We start from the raw sequence: 19084 nt of genomic DNA, 5'->3' as shown, positions 1-19084 counted from the left end.
AGGTTTCACTGAAACAGTTTTTACAAGGGAGGTCGTCGTACAATCTTGTCGCCAGAGGTCCCTGGAAATAAATGCAATTGGCCGATTATTTCACATCCTAAAAATCTTCTTATATCTTATAAATCTTCTTCTATTGCTTGCTTTGGCACCTCGTGTAAGAAATACGCATTAAGATTCTGCGTACCACTATTTGTCAACACTATAATTTAAATAATGTGGCTTCAGTCACTGGCGAAGGTAAATTACAAGGTTTCTTTGCACTAATAGCGGACAAGAACCGTCTCTGCTAAAATAATTCATTGGACTAAGGCTGCCAGCCCTCCCTCTCCTACATTGAAGTAGTCAGTGAAACTGCTTGGCAGGCACTTAACTGGAAGAACCCACGATTTCCACGTTTTACTACAACATCTTCAAATACCGGTCACGTGTACTTTAATGTGTACTTTTAAATACAAAACTTGCTTTTAATGAAGGTTTAGCTTGAAACTGAAGCATGAACAATCTGTTTTGCAAAAACGTGAATCGCATCCCTTTTGAAACCTCGAGCAGTGGGCAAATTGATGTGGATCTTTCTAACAGCAATCGCAGTACCCCTGATTCACCGTTTCAAGTCGGCGGTAAAATCAACGCTTTTCACTTTTTGAAAGATTCTTTGAAGTTGTAAAACATTGCGGAAATATCGGACATTTGTAATTAAATGTCATGCACTATAGTTAAAAATGAAGTCCAGTGCAACACATTTTGTGTTGTCTTATTTGTGGCAGACCGAACGAGTTAAAAAAAAACAGGAAATCCAAGCACACATTTCCTAACATTCTTTCAACATTTTTAAAGTGACATAAAACATCCAAAAAGTAGAGGGAACATTTAATCAAAAAACAATAGGCCCGATTTTTTAGCATGGGCACGTTGCCCACCCAATTAAATTACTATGTATGGGGCATCTTGCCAGCAGTTGCCTGCTGGGGAAAACAAGGGTCACTTAACTTTTTAATAGTGAAGGTGAGACTTTGAAATGACAGGTTGGTAATGAAATGTTCTTTTATGTCAGTTCTCTCACTGATCAGTCTTCTTCATGCCCCCCCCACCCCCCTAAAATTTCAGTGAATTGGGAAAACAAATGGTCCTGCCTTTGGCTCAAGAAGCTAATTAGGTAATGTGGTGTAAAAGGACGAGGGGTCTTTCACGCACAATGGTGCATCACAGGTTTTCAAGACCACAGACACTGCTTTTCAGCCAGGGCATGGCCCTTCAGGTCGCTGGCTGAGCGATCACCCATCACGCTCCTTGTCTAACCTAAATCGAGAGGGTCATGAGATTGCATACACAGTAATGCATGTGTCCTTCTTTACTGTATGTCTTTTGACCAGCCTGACGTGAAGGATGCCTGGTCTCTGCGTTTCATTATATTCGAGTAGCCGTTGCTGCCAAGCTCACAAAGAAAAGGGGGCAAGAGCAGTAATGCTTGGCAGACATTGCATCACTCAGCCATATCTTACTGGAGACAGCTGCTCCATTCAGCACAGGCTGCACAAAGGCATGTTTGGAGAGCTGACAGTCACACTCATGCTTAATTTGGGCTGTTTTAGATTTTCATTCGGGGTAATCACGTGATCACTGGAACCACAGGCCATTTTGGGGGTTGTGGTTCAAAGTGCAAACAGTTGGAAACCTTGTGTAGGAAATTAATACCATACATATTTCCCTTACTATTTCTGATGTTATGGTTGCTATTAATAAACCTACTAATAAGATGAAAAATCATTATTATTGCACACTTTTATGTAATGTCTTTAAATCCCCAAGGATCTCAGCATGCTTTAGGTCTAAAAGGGAGCCCACTTCGGTCTCCATTGTAGGAATCGCATGTATAATGTTATGTCAAAAAAGCATTCTGGAACTGTTCTTCTGTCACAGACCAAACAAAAAGTCATCCTATTAAGAAAAAAAGATGGAAACTTGCATTTCCTGTCTCAAAGTTTGTCATTTCCAAAGATTCCTTATAGAATAAATGTTATCAGAAGGTAGGGGATAAAATCTACTTGTTTAAATGCTGCCAGTGCTGTTCACTATATAGGTTACTAATTGTATTCATGTATAAGAGTTTTGGACTTCCTTGACAACAAATAAGAAGAACAGAGGGATAATACAAAAGCATTTTCAATTTCATGGAATAATCAAGAATTAATATGACCTACTTTGTGTTTTTGATTTACTACCCTGCTATATGCAAACATTTAGAAAATATCGTGATTTGGACAGCACTTTGAAAACAATCTATCTCTTGGCATTTTTTATTGCAATCTGAAACAGATGGTACTAACCATTGCAACTCATAATTAACCACTGTCATGTAATTCCCATAATTCAAAAACCATTTTATTTTTAGGCAGTACAATATGTCTTTCGAATTGTTTAGCTACAAAATATAATGAACCAAATGGATTTATTGTATACAGCACCACTGTGAAACACTATATTATGAAACATTTTTTATTTGAAGAGCCTAAAACTTTGCCATCATTTTCGGATTGACTTTAGCCTGTGTTCACTGTGTTAACAGTGATTATCAGATATGTGGTGTCAGTATATGATAACAAAATTCACACCAAGTAACTATGTAAACTTCGTATGTTGTGTGTTTGGTAACTAGCTGGTGCGTGGTGTTGAATTGCATTCTAGGAACATTCTTGGAGTTGGAACATATGTCACAGACACTCTTGTCTTCTTAGCCAAAAATAAACTCATTCTGGACAGGCCAATACCACTACTACTAAAGTAACCCTTGCGATAAAACTTTCCTGTACACAGCCTCGTATTGTCTCGTACAAAAACCCGTTTCTGTAAACACACTGAAAGCGTCCCATCTGAGTAACATCTAGTACAGTACCTTTCTCCTTAAATTAGGAAGTCATTGATCCCGGTTATGTACGCCCATAAGAACACACCCACGCTAAGGACCAATCAGTAAGAACTAGAAAGCTGCTGCTTAAAAGGCGCTTTTCAGCAAAAAGCGAGATTTTAGCACATTGAACGTTGAACGGCGCTCAAACGATGGAGAGAATAAACTGCAACGAGCGCATGTTACATCTTAACAGTCACTTTAAGGTAAAGTGGCTGTTGCGACCCCTAATAAGACCCCTTTCCCCCTGATTTTCGATAGTAATATTTTAAATAATATTCAATTTTATTACCAGGCAGTAGAATTGGCGAGTACCTCTTCGTTTTCGCCAGCCCCTTAAATAGGGCAACGAAGAAAACGGGAGATCGAAATCATACGTTAAAGGGAGCTTTACTGATAAAATGTGCACAAAGAACACAATCACCAACAAAGTTTGGAAAATCTAGGCTTTACATCGCAGTTAACGTTTGTGTGCAGATTGAACAGCAAAACAGGAGCCAGAGGAACTGGTAGAAACTTCATTCACGTGCATTTAAAACAGGCAGGAGTGAACCCAAAGAGTTGTGGGAGTGTGGAGCAAACACGACAGCCGTGTCGTTGAAGCTGGTATTATGATTTCCGTTAACTTACCAAATGGGTTAGATGAACTAACAGCGTCTCGTTTGTAAGCTTTCTTAGGATCTTATTCAGAATCTTCGTTTTTATCCGCTGTTTCAATGCTTGTAGGGAGTTCTGAAACGAATCTTAACAATGTCCATACGCAACGTTTTAATTATTAGGAACAGGTAAAGATTTATTCCATGCTGAAAGGAAAAGAAAAAAAGTATGTTTCGGCTATGGAGCCTTCTTCAGGTGTCTTTCCCTTTAATTTAATTATTAGGCTTTTTTATAAGACAATGTTTTATAAGACAAAGTGAAACAGCTCTCAGCCAGGTTTTAATATAGAACTGCAATAAATTTGACCTGAAACGTAAGTTTAAATGCATTTTTTTTGTTTTCTACTATAGAGGACAGAATTCTAAATTGAAATACAAATGAATAATGAAGTATGTAAATGACTTACGTGCATCATTATTTTTTTGTGCTTTAAGTTATGGTTATGTTGGCACAGTGGCGCAGGGGTTAGCTGTCTTGCAGCACTTGGGCCCTGGGTTCAGTTCATAGGGTGTTCTCTGTGTGGAGTTTGTATTTTTTCCCATCTTTGCATGGGTATCCTCCAGGTTTTCTGGTCTCTTCCCTTAGTCCAAGGGCATTAATTGGTTTCTCGGAAAACTGGCCCTGGTGTGAGTGTGTCTTTCTGTGTGTGCCCTGTGATGGACAGGTGTCCCATCCAGGGTATACCCTGCCTTGCTCCCGTTGCTTGCTGGGATAGGCTCCGGTTTCCCCATGACCCTGAACTGAATGAATTGTTAAGAAAATGGATGAAAGATACATTAACAGCCTTATTTATCAGAGGCATTGTCTGGTCACGCAAATTCAACAAATCAGAACATTTGTGGACGTGAGAATTAATATGTAAAACCATCCAGATCAGGATCAGCCTCACTGGAGACAAGCAGGAAAAACTGAAGACTGGTTTTAGCGGGTATTATTGAAGACACACATTAGTGACATGCAGGTAAATCTAGATATTTTCAAAGCTTAAGCTCCAGAAATACCCCTCTTTTTCTTAGCTTTTTTCATCTCCTTTTTCTGTTTATTTTGGACTCAGTACCTTTTTCTTTTATTGGCTTGGAAATCCTTCCATGAATTTGATATTTCCCAGAAATGTGGCAAGAATGTTCTGACTATAGTAGTTTGCGAAAAGATTGTACTGCCCCTCACTTCTGTTTGTGAAATACAGAAAACAGAACTTCCCTCATGCAGTCCTTTGGTAGCCTGTACCCCTATTGTCTTTGTTTTCTGTGCAGACTTGTAAATCCATCCAACCACTTTGTAACCACTTTATCGAGTACAGAGTTACAGGGGAGCTGTAGCCTATCTCAGGAAGCAAGGCAGTATGCACCCTGGATGGGACACTAGTCGATCGCAGGGCACACTGTCACACCAGGGCCAATTTTACAGGAGCCAGTTAACCTAACAGTATGTCTTTGGACTGTGGGAGGAAACCCACAAGAATACAGGGAGAACATGTAAACTCCACACAGACAGCAGCCCAGGTCTAGGATTGAATCCAGGACCCCAGTGCTGTGAGGCAGCAATGCTAACTACTGCGCCAGCATATCTGTAAATCAATGCTACTCATATATAAATATTAGAATAGCTAAAAAAGGCAAACATTGAGAGGTTAGGGAAGCTTATTATTGTAAGGAATAAAAATGGAAGACAAAAACAAAATTCAGTTGTCTGTAGGGTCTGTAGTGTGTTACTAAGGAAAAACGAAACCACCTTTTATTGATCCACTCTAATATGGAGAATTTGAGAAAAAATATACTAGGAGGACAGGGAGGACCAAAATTATATTTCAGAATTTTAATCCCCTTCCACCAAAAACCCAGCATAGTTACTGCTTCTCCGGCTCCTTTAGGTACTTTGTTTGCTTGGAATAATGCTTTACAAAATGACATCACATCTTGGCAGCACAATGGCACAGTGGTTAGCACAGCACCGGGGCACTTGGTTCAATTCCTGGGGCGTGCTCAGTGTGGAGTTCGCATGTTTCCTCCGGGCGTTCTGGTTTTCTCCCATAGTCCAAACACAACCTGGTGAATTGGCTTCTGGGAAAACCAACCTCTGGTGTGAGTGTGTGCAAGGTTGTGTCTTTGTGTGTCCTGCAATGGACTGGCATCCTATCCAGGGCATATTCTGCCTTGTGCCCATTGCTTGCCAGAATAAGATTAGATCACTATATTGGCCATATACAACTTCTTGCATTAGGAATTTGTCTTTTTGCATACCCCAACTTGCTCTCCATGAGAAGCTTGGGGTCAGAGCGCAGGGTCAGCCATTTATATAGCAACCCTGGAGAAGTTGGGGTTAAGGGCCTTGCTCAGGGGCCCAACGGAGTAGGATTTCTTTGCAGGCCGCAGGATACAAGCCTTCCAGCCACAGGCGCAGAACGTTAGCCACAGAGCCTCTGCACCGCCCCATGTGACCTGCCTTGGTTGAAACAGTTTAGCAAATGGATGGATGGACATCATATAGTATATCTATACACATTCTGGACAGCAATGTATTTGTACTTTCAAATGAAAAGGGTAGTCAGAACACTTAGTCTTAGGCACAGTATTGGATGCTGTATGCCAGCTTATGTCAATCAGGATATACTGCCATGGTCTGCAGTATGGCAGCCTGCAGTGCTGTCTGCGTGCTGTGTTGAATGCCTGCACTGACAGCTTCAGCCTTTTCCCGAACATTTGTTCCCCCTTGATGTCATGAGGCAAGTCGTGTTGTTTTCTCTGCTTTGAAAGGAAAAACCAGGTGTGAATTAGGCGTGCACCCATGTTCCACTCGCCACTCCTTTTACACACAAAGCTTTCTCCTCGCAGTTCGGTATTTTATTTCATTTGTTTTTCTTATGAGGTTCATTAGGAATTCAACTCTGTGTTGGAATTGTTCAGGAACCGGTTTCAAAGTATTCAATAACTGGGGAAGAGCTGGACCTGTAGAGGTGGTGAGGGGAAGAACAGACTCTACTTTTCGGAAAATGACGTTTTGCAGAAGTGGCCTCATTTCCTCCGTAGCTCAGCCCCCCTCACCCCCCTCAGTTGATAAGAAGCCCTAATGGCGACACGAGAAGATGGATGGATGGATCTGATGGCAGCCTCATGGCTTAATAGTTTCTCTGCCTCTGCCCCTTCATTGTGATGTCTTTTTTCAAAGCTTTGAAAGCTTCAATACAAGAGGGCCTGGGATCACTAAGGGGTGCAGTGAGGAAATAACTTTGGAATGACTATTAAACAAGTGCTTGCATGCCTCATTTGAAAAAAACAAATCAATGAATAATATGACACCTACACTAATGGCTATTACGTGCATCACTACTGAGCAATTTAGTCCTAAAGATAAACAGAAACATTCTTAAGACAAATCTATTACAACACATTTATTTTTTGTCAGTTTTTGCTTCAGCTGTACAGCTTACAAAAGTGATACAGGGACAGGAAGAGCTGTAGTCTTAACCCACCTTTTCCCCTTTTTGGTTAAAGGAATCAGACATCTGAAATAATTCAACTAAGATGGACTGCTGCTTCAAATGTGTGCACACGGTGAACCCAAAGCTCATTGCAACTGTATGTCCTCCACCACTTTTGATAATAAATAAGCATATTACTACATTTATTGAAACCATCTTCAAAACTTGCCTGCTTCATGCGATGTTTCACTGATTTTTAATTTAATTCAAGCTTTATTATCCCCTAGGGGAGGTGTGTTATATGGCAGGGTCCAACACAACAATGCAACAAAAAACAGACAAAGATCACCACCAAAGAATACAGAACAGTAGTGTTACAGGAGAGAAGAGAGTTATTTGACATTGTTTGGGAGTGAGAATATAGTGGGGATGAAAGATTTTTGAAGTCAATTACTGTTACACCTGAAGACAGAGAGGTGTAACTTTAGACAGTTTAGACTTTTGTACTTTACATTATGTACGTGGATAAGGTCTGTTAGTACCTCCATCCATCAGTTTTCTAACTGCAGGGTTACTGGGTTGCTGGGGAGCCAGAGCCTAACCCTGCAAGCAATGGGCACAAGGCAGGATACACCTTGGGCAGGACACAAGTCTATAGCAGGACACACACATGCTCTCACCAGAGCCAGTTTTTCAAGTAGCCAGTTAACATGCCAGGATGTCTTTGGGAGGAAACATGAGCACGCAAAGGAAACCCATGCAAACATGGGGAGAACATTAAACTCCACACAGATAGCACCCTGGGCTCCAGTGGGACAGGGTGGCTATGCTCTCCACTGGCATGCGTCTTCATGCTGTCCTATGTTAGCACAACAAAACCCAATTTCTAACTAAAGAGCTCCTAATCAATAGAGAAAGCAGAAGAAAATTCTAGTTTGCTTACGACTTCCAGCGTGGCTTTATAAGTAACTTGTTAAATCTCATTCCACAGGCAGTATTTTCACGGCTTATCACTCGCCAAATTTAAATTTAATCTTTTCTGGCATTGAACAGACATGCAAATAGCAAGAAAGGTCTCACATCTCTGGACTATCTGCAACAGCCCATGGCTATATTATTCTTAAATTCTGGGAGACAGCTGGATAATCCTGATGTCTTCCCCGAACTGAAAAGGTCACAGGAAGAATTAGACATAAGAATTAGACTGGAGGTTACCTCTGAGAGATCACTTAAGGCGTGTGTGTGTGCAGTTGCCGCCAGGAAAGAAACAAGCATGAAATGACAAAGCACACAACGCTTTGACTCAGAAATTGCACAAAAATTAAAATAAATCACAAAATTAAAGCAAATATACAGTATAAATAAACGTCCATAGTGGGTTGCAGTTTTTCAAGCTACCTGTATATTTAAAGACCTAAGCTCACCTGATGTCTAAAAAACACATTTATGGGCTATCCTGACTGAGCCAGAACTCTCCATATTACTTTTGAAAAGATGTGAACGAACCAGCAATTTTTCTGTCCATGGACAATTTACTCTTTTCTGAGGTTTTCACAATCTTTTACATTTTTTTGAAGACAGACCACTTGGATGAATTCCTCCTTCAAATGATGTTAGTCTGGCTTGAACATAGCACACTCCAAGAACATCAGAGGAAAATTAAATTCCTCTTTTAACCACTGATGCTTGTTAAATGTCCTGTGCAGGAAGAAATCTGATTTTCCCTGCACTGCATTTTTAAATCTCTTCCGGATGTGACTACATACACACGTTAACAACTGAGAACAAAAGCAAAAACAAAATCTACCACGACAGCATGAAACTTGAAGCAAAGGCACAATGAAATGATCAGATTGCAAAGCTATAAATTAGGTAAAGGGTTTCTTATGTAAGGAAAGTTTTAGATTTCAATGAGCCAACTGAAGCATTTCTGGGTCATGCTGGTTTCCATTTGATCCCATAACATTGGATCCTATGTTACTATATTTACCTCCATGAAGGGCCAGAATGATCTGGCAGCAAGATGACACAGTTCCACTTCATTAGGGTTGAATAACGCATTATAAAGGATTGAGAAACACCCAAATTATTCATGAAAACCAAATCATTAAAACCTCTTTGCTTGTTTCTTTTTTGTTAATTATGTGAATTTTCTTTGCCCTGTGACCTACATTTTGCCTTAGTTCAGACAAAAGGCTTCATCATAATGGACAGCAGTAGCAACTGTGCACGTACTGTAAAAGACAGAGAAAAAAGCCATCTTGCCTAAGTAAATTCTGTGTAGAAAATGCTTCTTCCCATGTGAACAACGGTCATGTGATTTGCCCAGAAACGTCTAGGAGAGGAGGTTGAAATGCTACAGGATTGCAGTCTTTGAGATGAAGCCATGTGTACATATACTGCAGAAGGGATTTCAAAAGCTGCAATAAAACAACTTTGGTTACAAGGAGATAAAGAAAGGTTTTCAATGAAAGTAGGCTTTTTGGTCCATTTCCCTTGTCTGGCTATTTGATCCAAGCATCTCAGTAAGCTGTTCCTTGAAGGAAGCAAGGATATTGACTTGAACAAGAACTTGACTTGACTTGAACATGGCCGTGCAGCTTGTTCCATAGTCCCACAATGCTTTGTGTAAAGAAATGCCTCATTTTCCTTGCTTTTAAAAAAAGAGTACATGCCCATCTTCATACATTATATAATTTTCATACATCATCCCTTAATTCTACAGTATTAGCTATATTGACTATATATCCTCACATTTTCTTTGCCTTTTTATTGCTTTCCCACATTGTCGAGAAAAAGTGACATGTCAACATAAACACCTACATCTTTCTCAAAAGTAACTTAGAAGATCTGTGTTTCCCATTTTTTATATTTAGTTTATGTTCATGACCTGCATGGTCTTCTATGCTCCTTTGAAAGAGCAAAGCGACATCTCTGCCTTCTTTATTGCATCAAATGAATAAAGGTGAGCTCTCTTAACAAAGTTGGCACTTAATAAAATGGGGTATATTGCAAACTTATCTTAATCTGTAGATGCAATGAAGATACATTTGCAAAGCCCGATACTGAGAAATTCTGAAACGAAATGAATTGTTGCCCATTTTGACGTACGGAATTAAAATGTTTGAGGTGTTTTGTGCATGCACACATTTCAAAATTAGATCACTCCAGGCACCTAAGACATATATGACTGACCCTAATTCAGGAAAGAAGACAGAATCAGTGAATGCATTCTTGCATTTCTTGTTCAACTGACAAGCCAACAAAAGTGACACTAGCAAAAAGAATGACTTTGCCGATGTGCTATTCACCAGTAGTTGTGTGTCCGTGTCTTGTTTTCTCTCCTCAGTTTTCTGGTAGCCTGGCCTAGTGGATGCAGGTTTTTTAGCAGGACATGATTCTGCAGGTGTTGAAGTATGAGTGTGCTTCTCCTCTGTATCTGTGCCGTGGGATTTGGAAGAGGAGGGATAAAATCTCCCATGAGCCTTTTGTCACAGTCTTCCACCTTGCCAGAGAGGATATCGGATTGCATGCCTTTTGTTTAACAGCTATGGGAAAACATGCCTTCCTTCATGGTGATTGATTCACAGCTTCACTGGGGGATGATGTAAATCCCATGTGTACCTGATCCCTGTCCTGTTCCCTCAGTCCTGTGAGGTATACAGCCTGCCCATGTGATCCCTCAGCGGACTAACACGCTAACTCCCCTTAATGATCACTGTTGTCCCGTACTGGAAAAAAAGTCGGGGTGATCATTGAAATTAATTAACGTTGAAATGAAACATTCAGCCCTTTTGATTTGCGAAGATTACCACCATTAATCTAGGACATGTAGAAAATTCTCCTTATGTGCCAAATACACCACAGTATCAGGTGGATGATGGATAAAATTAATGCCACAACACACAACTCATCCGGATAATTACAGACCAAGAAACACCTGTTCTGAAAGTAAAAGCACACGCCATGCCAGGGTATCTGTTTTTCTACAGAGACAAATGGTTTAATATATAGCAGTTCTCACTGCCTGAGCCAATTCAGTCTGTGTTCACCAATAGGTACTGACACAGATGATATGTCAAGGTGTGCCACAAACACGCTCCAACATGCGCATTCAAACTGGTGCTTATAGTTAAACGTACGCTGCCTGGGTTAGTGTCATATTAGCTGCTTCAGAAGCCTGTCTTTGTATGAAAGAGCCCTCAGGGCCAGAGGATAAAACACTAGCATACTTACAAGTAATTTAATGTAAAAATATTAAATCCTATAGAAGATGTCTGTTTTGAAGTGTGCTGCATATTTTCAGGAATTAAGATGGCTTGCAGGGGACCGTGTGATGTGTTATGACAGAAAAAAAAAAATAACTTCAAGAGCGGTGATCCTACTAAAAAAAATGCCAGGAATGTGGACTTGGAATTGCAACATACTAAGCAGAAAAACAAATGCCAATAAGATGTGTGCATGAAAATATTTGAAATCTTAAAACATCTTAAGCAGAAACACAAGTTCAACAAGCAGTTAGGCTCTAGCTATCGGACAAGTTTGATGGGCTTTTACTGTATGGGTATTTAATTCAAGAAGCACATACGGTACTGTACATCGTCTTTTCCACAACTCTGTGAGACAGAACAAGACCACACACTTTCAGAAGTCATCATCCAGGCAAACTGTTTGCAGAAAACTCCACAAACAGGCTGGCAGTGTTAGTTTTATGATCTTTCCTTCGTATTTCTACAGGTAGGTGAATGTGACCTAGATACTCAGGATCCGTTCAGCCGGAATCTGTCATTACCATGGCTTTGAGAGGCCAGGTAAAGGGAGAGTGAGTTAGGAATTAGCAGAAGAATGTCTGAAAGCACAGAAAAAGAATGACTGGAGCAGGAACTGAGCGGGTCAATCACCTCCCCAAGAAAATTGGTTCAGCACAATGGGTGGCATGGTTTTGGATCAACTGCTCGAGTGACTGTCCAAGGCTAAGCTGTTTCTAGTGGCAAACTAAGGCATATTTCAGACAAATTTAAGATACGGTTGTAGAATGAACTGTTCCTTTGCGGCAAATGTCTCTAAACATTCACCATGTGCACTTTTCCTGAATTATTAATGTGGTTACTGACACAGCAAACCCCTTAACTAGTAAGTCAATGTGTCAGTTATTAATTCTTCCTAAAAGAAGGGTGCATTTACATGGCAATATTGTTTAATTTTGTTCAAAGGCTATATTTACTGAATCTTGACAACCATTGTGGGCTCACGGAGTTCTCCTCAAATTATTCCTGCTGGTGAAGAGAATTCCTGAGAAAAATCCACATTTCTTCAGCACAGGGTTGCCTCAGTTTAATGCTCTTGACTTGATTTGAGGGTTTTTATTACAGCGTCTGTAGGGGTGCCACACATCACTAATAGGCTAAGCTCCTGCCCACCTCAGAACGAGAATTCAAGTTGTCCAGTTTATCCAAAAAGTCACACAGGGCAGGAAAATAACGGATGAACCAGATTCTGAAGGCCTCAGTTCCCTCAGCCTCAGGATACAGGTAAATGCCAGGTCTGGATCCAGGATATATCAAGGTAAGGCTATGAAGACTGCTCCCCTAAAGGAGCACTTATGATTCATTCAGCTGCTGTCTTGACTCTGAACTCAGCTTCAGAGATGTGATTTAATGAAGAAATCCAGAGGTGCGCAATGTACAGTGATATTAATGTGGATATACCATGAACAACTAAGCTTGAGGTGAAGAACTTTCCCAATGTTATATTAGGGGTTTGTACACACCAGTCTGCAGCGCAATGCCACAAGTCTTAAAAGAATTAACATACAAGCACTGTGATGTACAAAGTAAATAATGCTGTCCAGAGAGCTCTTATTTAAGATTATCGTGTCAAGCCAGGGATGAGAGTGGCTTCAGTGGGAATGTGGCACTCAGGGATCAAGGCATCCAAAGTCATAATTCCTCAGTGGTTTCCTCCGAGCAGCTCTTCACTGTGTCACGGGGACGTGCAAGACACGCACTGCAATGAGAAAAATGCAGTAATTATTGACTTCAGAATAGCTGCCTTTTGTTCCCTCCTCTCAAACTATTTACAGCCTGGATTCTTGGACGTTTGCAAGTGGATATCTTGGTGTGCTGTGTGGGCTGGCGTGGGGAGCAGAGGGACAAATGTTTTTCATTTTGGAAAAAAAACCCCCAGCAAAATCTGTCACCCCTCTTCTGTGACATTGTGGGCTCCATTTACGAGGCATTAGCGTGCTGCTGGCTGTAGTGCGGTGCGGAGCAGACGCTCGAGAGCAGAGGCTGGTTTGCTTCAATCGCATCTTCTGTCATCTTCTTGCCAGCTTCATTCTTTTCATTTCTCCGTTGCTGTTTTTTCTGGCCTTTTCCCTTGTTCCCCCCCCCATTCCTGATTTAAAAAAGAAAAGCCAGGACTGTCCACGTTTGTAAAAAGCATCCGAAATTTCGGAGTCGGCTTTACAGGACGTGTAAAAAGTATCTTTGTCCAGAACAGAGCTCCTGCGAGCACGTCTCTCTATAACAGGGCTGGCTAGCTTCACTCTGGGTGGGCCACACGATGTTCCAACTCACAGTGTAGGTCAAGCCTGCATTACAGAAGTCTTTATTTAGAACGGCTCTCATGTTTTTGTTTGAGGGAGGACTACAGAATGACTGGAGATACTTGGAGGTTTGTGTCTGAACATCCCTGAAGTGTGTCATCAGTCTTTATATGCAGGTAAAGGCATGGTCTATGCCAGGGCATAGTCAAACCAGAGCCCATCCTGGTTACTGTAACATAAAATAGACTAAAAACACGTGACTTAGCATCCTTTAACACAGGGTTACCCCCAGATAAGGATAACTGGAGAAACTGTGATAAAGTGTCAGTGGCCAGGACTTAAACCCACAACCTATTAACAGTGAGTCCAGAGGCTTATCTGCTGCTCTCTGCTGTTCTCACCACTGCAAGTAAGGTAATACTGAATACTACTGCTTTTTACCTCTCATTTAAGATGACTTCTTAGTTTACCTGGGAATTTGTTGGTTCCAGTGTCTCTCCTCTGCTCTTTCTGTGCCCAATCAACTTTTGAACAACCTAGCTGTAGCATTCAGTTCCCTGGGGAGGCAATTACATCAACCACAGCCTGAGGGTTTTCACACATGTAAAGTGACAAGGGGAAATTACTGCCTCATCTCATCTAAGGTGCTGGTGCATCTTCATCTAGGTGCAGCAGGGAGAATTCCTATGATATTAGAAAGTTTGCACTGTCAAGCAGTATCAAGAAGAAACACAAGTTGTTTTTCCTTTCTGCTGTGGCATGAAGATGGTGGAGGAGTACTCTGAATGATTTTTACATTTGGAAATCTTACATGGGCAGCATAGTGGGGCACTGGTTAGCATTGCATAATTGCAGTGCTGGGGTCCTTGGTTCAATTCTGGAACTGGGCACAATGTGTGGGGAGTAAGTATGTTCCCCCTAGTTTCCTCCAGGTGCTCCAGTTTCCTCCCACAGACCAAAGACATTCCGGTAGGTCAGTTAGGCTATGAGAAAACTGTTCCTGGTGTGAGTGTGTGCATTTGTCTGTGCCTACTCTGTGATAGACTGGCATCCCATCCAGGGTGTACCCATCTTGCACCTGTTGCTTGCTGGGATAGGCCCTGGCTCCCCCTGCAATCCGAATTGGAAGAAGCCTGTTAGAAAATGAATTGATGGAGAGCTTACATTATTTATAAGATTTTACAATGGTGCAGAGCAGCACATACTCTCCTCCCTGTATGTGTACAAAGTCAACACAGTCGGGGAGAGTTCAGGATGTTTAGTCCTGGCTGCACAGTTATGGGGCTTTGGATCTTCAGAAAAGTTTTTTCTGGTGTTCCATGAAACTAGTTTTGTTGAACACAGCACTTAGGTGTGGTTAGTCCATGTTCAAGGGGTCTGCAAAAAGAGCAGGCTGCAACATTGCTTCCAGGGTTCTGTGACTCGATCTTTGTCAGTTCTGTGTTCAGTGCAACACACATTGTACAGCGATTTCATAACAGCAGAGAAATAAACTCGATTGATTAGCCTGGAAACATGTTATTGTCCATGGCAACAAACCGAAGGTACTCTCCAGTAAAACAGCCCCTGTGTCAGATGCTTGCAGATGCAGAGCTCTAGTAAGGGTGAAGCAGCTCAGCTGCTTGGAAAGTGAAAAAATGAGAAAGAATTGAAAATGTGACATTTTCACCTATATTACATATAGTAAAGTAAAGGAATCCGATATGCTTGAATCAGATAGGTTTGCTTCCTGGATAAGGAACGTGATCTGCTACTGCAGTATGTGTGTGAATGATACAGTACATTCTGGTATGGGGTCATTACTCAAGTGGTCAAGTGGACGTAACTGGTCGTATCAGCACAGTAGTCTAGGAATTCCAGCGGTCCCGGGAAGGGAGCTGAAATGACTTTACAATTTAACATCATTTTTGTTTCCACACTGTCAGCAAACGTCCAAGAAACTCTTAAAAATACTTCAGTTTATCCAATTCATATTCATCCATGTACTAAATCACCCAGCATACTTTGAATAGTACATGAATCACGTAACATTTCCTGAACACTGTCACTCTGAAACAAGTTCTTCACTTGAACTTTTTTTCTGGTATCCAGAAGGTGTGTGACAGTGTGTCACAGTCTTGGGCTCTCGTTTTCTGGGCCTATAACCTTCCACTCCAGTTTTTTCTTCACAGCATTGCAAGATAAATGAATCACTCTGTGTATTTCAATTTTGTACTCAGAAGAGGCAACTATTCATTCCATCTTATAAATCAAGTTCACAGAGCATGATACATTTTTGAATATGTCGTACTTCTGTTTTTTTCAACGATTTTGACGATTTAGATGTAGTCGTTCATTGCTGCAGCTTAGGGGATGCATTCAACAAAACCAACAGGCAAAGCTGCAGGCAAAGTTAATACACGACTGGCTAGTTTTCCTTCGTCTCTTGCTGTTTCAGATTCTTTTTGTTTTAAAGCCCCCTTGATAAGCAAAGAGGCTCGCAACATGTTTCATGAGCAATGCTGAAAAAATTTGTGCTGGTTTCAAGGATTATTATAATCCAGTCAGTGAACAAAGATATCCATTTTCTGACAGGGGAACATGCAGGAACTGTATCTTTTTACTGAAATCATATTACACTTAGTGGAATGTAAGGAAAGCTGCACAAGCTGGGCATTTCTGAAAAGACAGCCCTGCTGCAGCTCTAAATAGGGCTCTATAGAGCTGAAATTGAAAGTGTGATTCAACCTCCAGGCAAAGGACATATCTGCAGAAAGTCCAGAGTCTGGTCTCTAGTCTTACTTTGCACACAATTATTAAGCTTGTGTACAAAAGAAGGGGGGTTGTAAATGAAAGAAAAAATTGCTGAGAGATGTTGGTATCTAAGAAGTGCGGGTTTGGAACCTGACAAATATCAGGAGGGAAGAGATTGGTTTAGACATAACTAGATCTACAATAACAAATCCCTTAAAACACGCAGATAATAAGCTTAACATAAGCTGTGCCTTGTAAGCCTGCTTGAGGTACTGATACATCTGTCCATACTCATACAGGCACATATCTTAGATTTTTTTTCAAAAGGCAGAAAATGTGTCTGAAAAGCAACTAGTTACACACATTTTAGATGGACTATGTATTCATGACATCTTGTAAGATAATACACTACCCTACTAAAATATCAGAGCTCCTTACACCAGTCCTGTAGAAATCAGTGGGATTGGTCTAGCATATATATTATAGTATGGCTCCTGGGGACTGTAAATTAAAAGCCATCATCCTTTTCTTGGTGTGCACACATTGGAAAAAAAGGTCGATACAAGTGGCATCTCAAGAGGCAGTATAATTAGTGCACATGCCTCGGAAGACAACAGCAGCTCAGGCTAATGTGTCAATTCAGACAGCCTCAATGGTTTAAAAAACAAACAAAGAGAAAATACAATTCAAGCAAACAAGAAGTTCCATAACTGCATCTCATGCAGAGTTCAATCAACTGCTACTGGGTGATCTTGATGTCCCAGTGGAAAGCAAGCCTTGCTCTCGGTTCATACAGTTTATTGTCCAGTGACTGAACATTAGCAAGAAGTATACTCGGGAGCAATCTTACCAGAACGCCTCCTGTTTACCCCTTTTCCTACGACGCCATCTTCTTCCCAGTACAGGTTCAGGTGAGACACCACAGTCCAGATAGTCGGCAGTAATTATTGGTGTAGATTTAACTGTGCCGATATTCAATCTTATGTCCTAAGTGTTTGTCGGTCATATCTAATCACCGAGCAAACAGTATGTGCAGTTAACAGTGTGAAAAACAACAAAAAATAAAGAAATAGACAAGGATGATTGGTAGCTCGCAGGACGGCAGCCTTCCCTGTCGGCGCCATCTTTCCAGTGTGCGCACCAATAAGACAGAGTTTCCTTGGCATATCTTTTCAGGTTTGTCCCTTGTAGCATTTCATAATGAATATTGGCAATTTGCTTTTATTTAAAACTGATGGGCAGCATGTTGTCTGTTTATGGTTAAGTTCAAGTACTGGTAGTGCAGGAAGTTAAGGGCGATTGGTAATCTCTTATTTCCTTTCAACATTCGCATGGCCTACATGACAAGCAGATGCACTTTGCAGGTAAACTTTTCTGCAGATATGGTTTGGCTACAGCTTAAAAATTGAAGTGGGGTTCCACTAAACAATAAGGTGCTCGTAAGGGTTAGAAGCAGCCTGCTTTTCAGAGAAGGAAGGGAAGAGCACCATGCATAATTAACGAGAACCCCCAAGCTTTGTGGAAATGAGTTGCGTGTATTATTAGACCATAGAATTTTATTTTAGAAAGAAAAAGAAACTGGGAAAAATTAACTCTTTGTCAGGAGTCACCGGAGAGAGAACCGACACATTTTCCATGACGATGGCCATCCTTGACAGCATGGACAAAAGCTAGGCTCTGTCCGAGCTGCGGTCAGGGTATCAGTGGCTGCATTCTGCCCTGCACAGCACAGTGACTGCTGGAAACCAGGGGGAAAAAACCAAAACAAATGAGCATGCCAGTGTTACCACACGTGATGGAAATACAGTAAATACACAGAGTGCCTGAGGTTTCGTAAGTGGTGAGATTTTATGAGCAGATGATCGATTCCTCATAGTTGGACACTTCTGTCTGTCCGCAGCCACATTTTTGCTTTCTTTACAGATGGTACCGATTTCTGACCCACTGCATCACTGTACATATGTGCAACACTCACTTGCTTCTTTCCCAGCTCAGTTCCTCTTCTTTTCTTTTTCATCCTGAATGCCCTGCTGAACATTAAGGCCATTCTGTGTATTTTCCCATAGGGTTTAAGGCTCCAGCTCACCTGGTTTAAAGAGTGGGCACGACAAGATTAATGCTTCTAAATGTAATTTGCACTTCTTGCTTTTACCTGTTTACTTCTTTCTCTCCGCCTGCATGTTCTGTCTGTCAACACTAAACGCAAACAGTACTTCAGTTTAAATGTAAACTTTTCTTCCATTTCTTGGCTTTAGATGGATACACATTCAGACAGCTTAATGGCGTGTTTGCTCATCACATTTGCAATATTCCTGGAAAACGAATCAGGGCTGTATTAAAAACTTTGGCAGAAAAGTAAATAAGTAACAGAAAACCAACAGTTTTATAAATCATTATTTTCTTGCTTCTGGATCAAAGCAGTTGGTTCCTGGTACATATAATTTAGGTGGTCCATGATCTGTACAGTGGAATGACTCAGGCACACTCACTCGATGCAGTCATATGATGTATGTTCCATCAACCTACAGGTCAAAACAGGACTGTGCATTAATAAACCTACACTGCACCTTTGCTTGTGCTGGGGGCCATTTGCACAATTTACTGCGCCCAAATGTTTCATTGTCTAAATTTCAGTTTTAGTTCAGATCACCAAGCAAGAACTCAGAAATTAAAAACAGCTATGCCCAGTGGGGCCGAAGCATTGTTAAAGGCAAAACCTAAAATTGTTGAATGTGGCCAAGATGCCACAATGTTTAGACTGTTCACATCATGCTGGTCACATACAGCGATATTGAAATTAGCCTAATCGGATCATATCAAATAATTA

The 19084-nt window shown here is 41.0% G+C and overlaps 1 long non-coding RNA gene across 1 annotated transcript in view; it reads left to right on the top strand.

Moving 5' to 3' along the window:
* Positions 1-19084, top strand: part of LOC148650359 (uncharacterized) — a 74479-nt gene that overhangs the window by 22386 nt on the left and 33009 nt on the right. The gene's annotated exons all lie outside the window — the stretch shown is intronic.

Source organism: Lepisosteus platostomus, chromosome 13, assembly GCF_059453375.1.
Source record: "Lepisosteus platostomus isolate fLepPlt1 chromosome 13, fLepPlt1.hap1, whole genome shotgun sequence".
Lineage (NCBI taxonomy): Eukaryota > Metazoa > Chordata > Actinopteri > Semionotiformes > Lepisosteidae > Lepisosteus > Lepisosteus platostomus.
The sequence above is the reverse complement of the archived record's forward strand: the minus strand, read 5'-3'. Positions and strand labels throughout refer to the sequence as shown.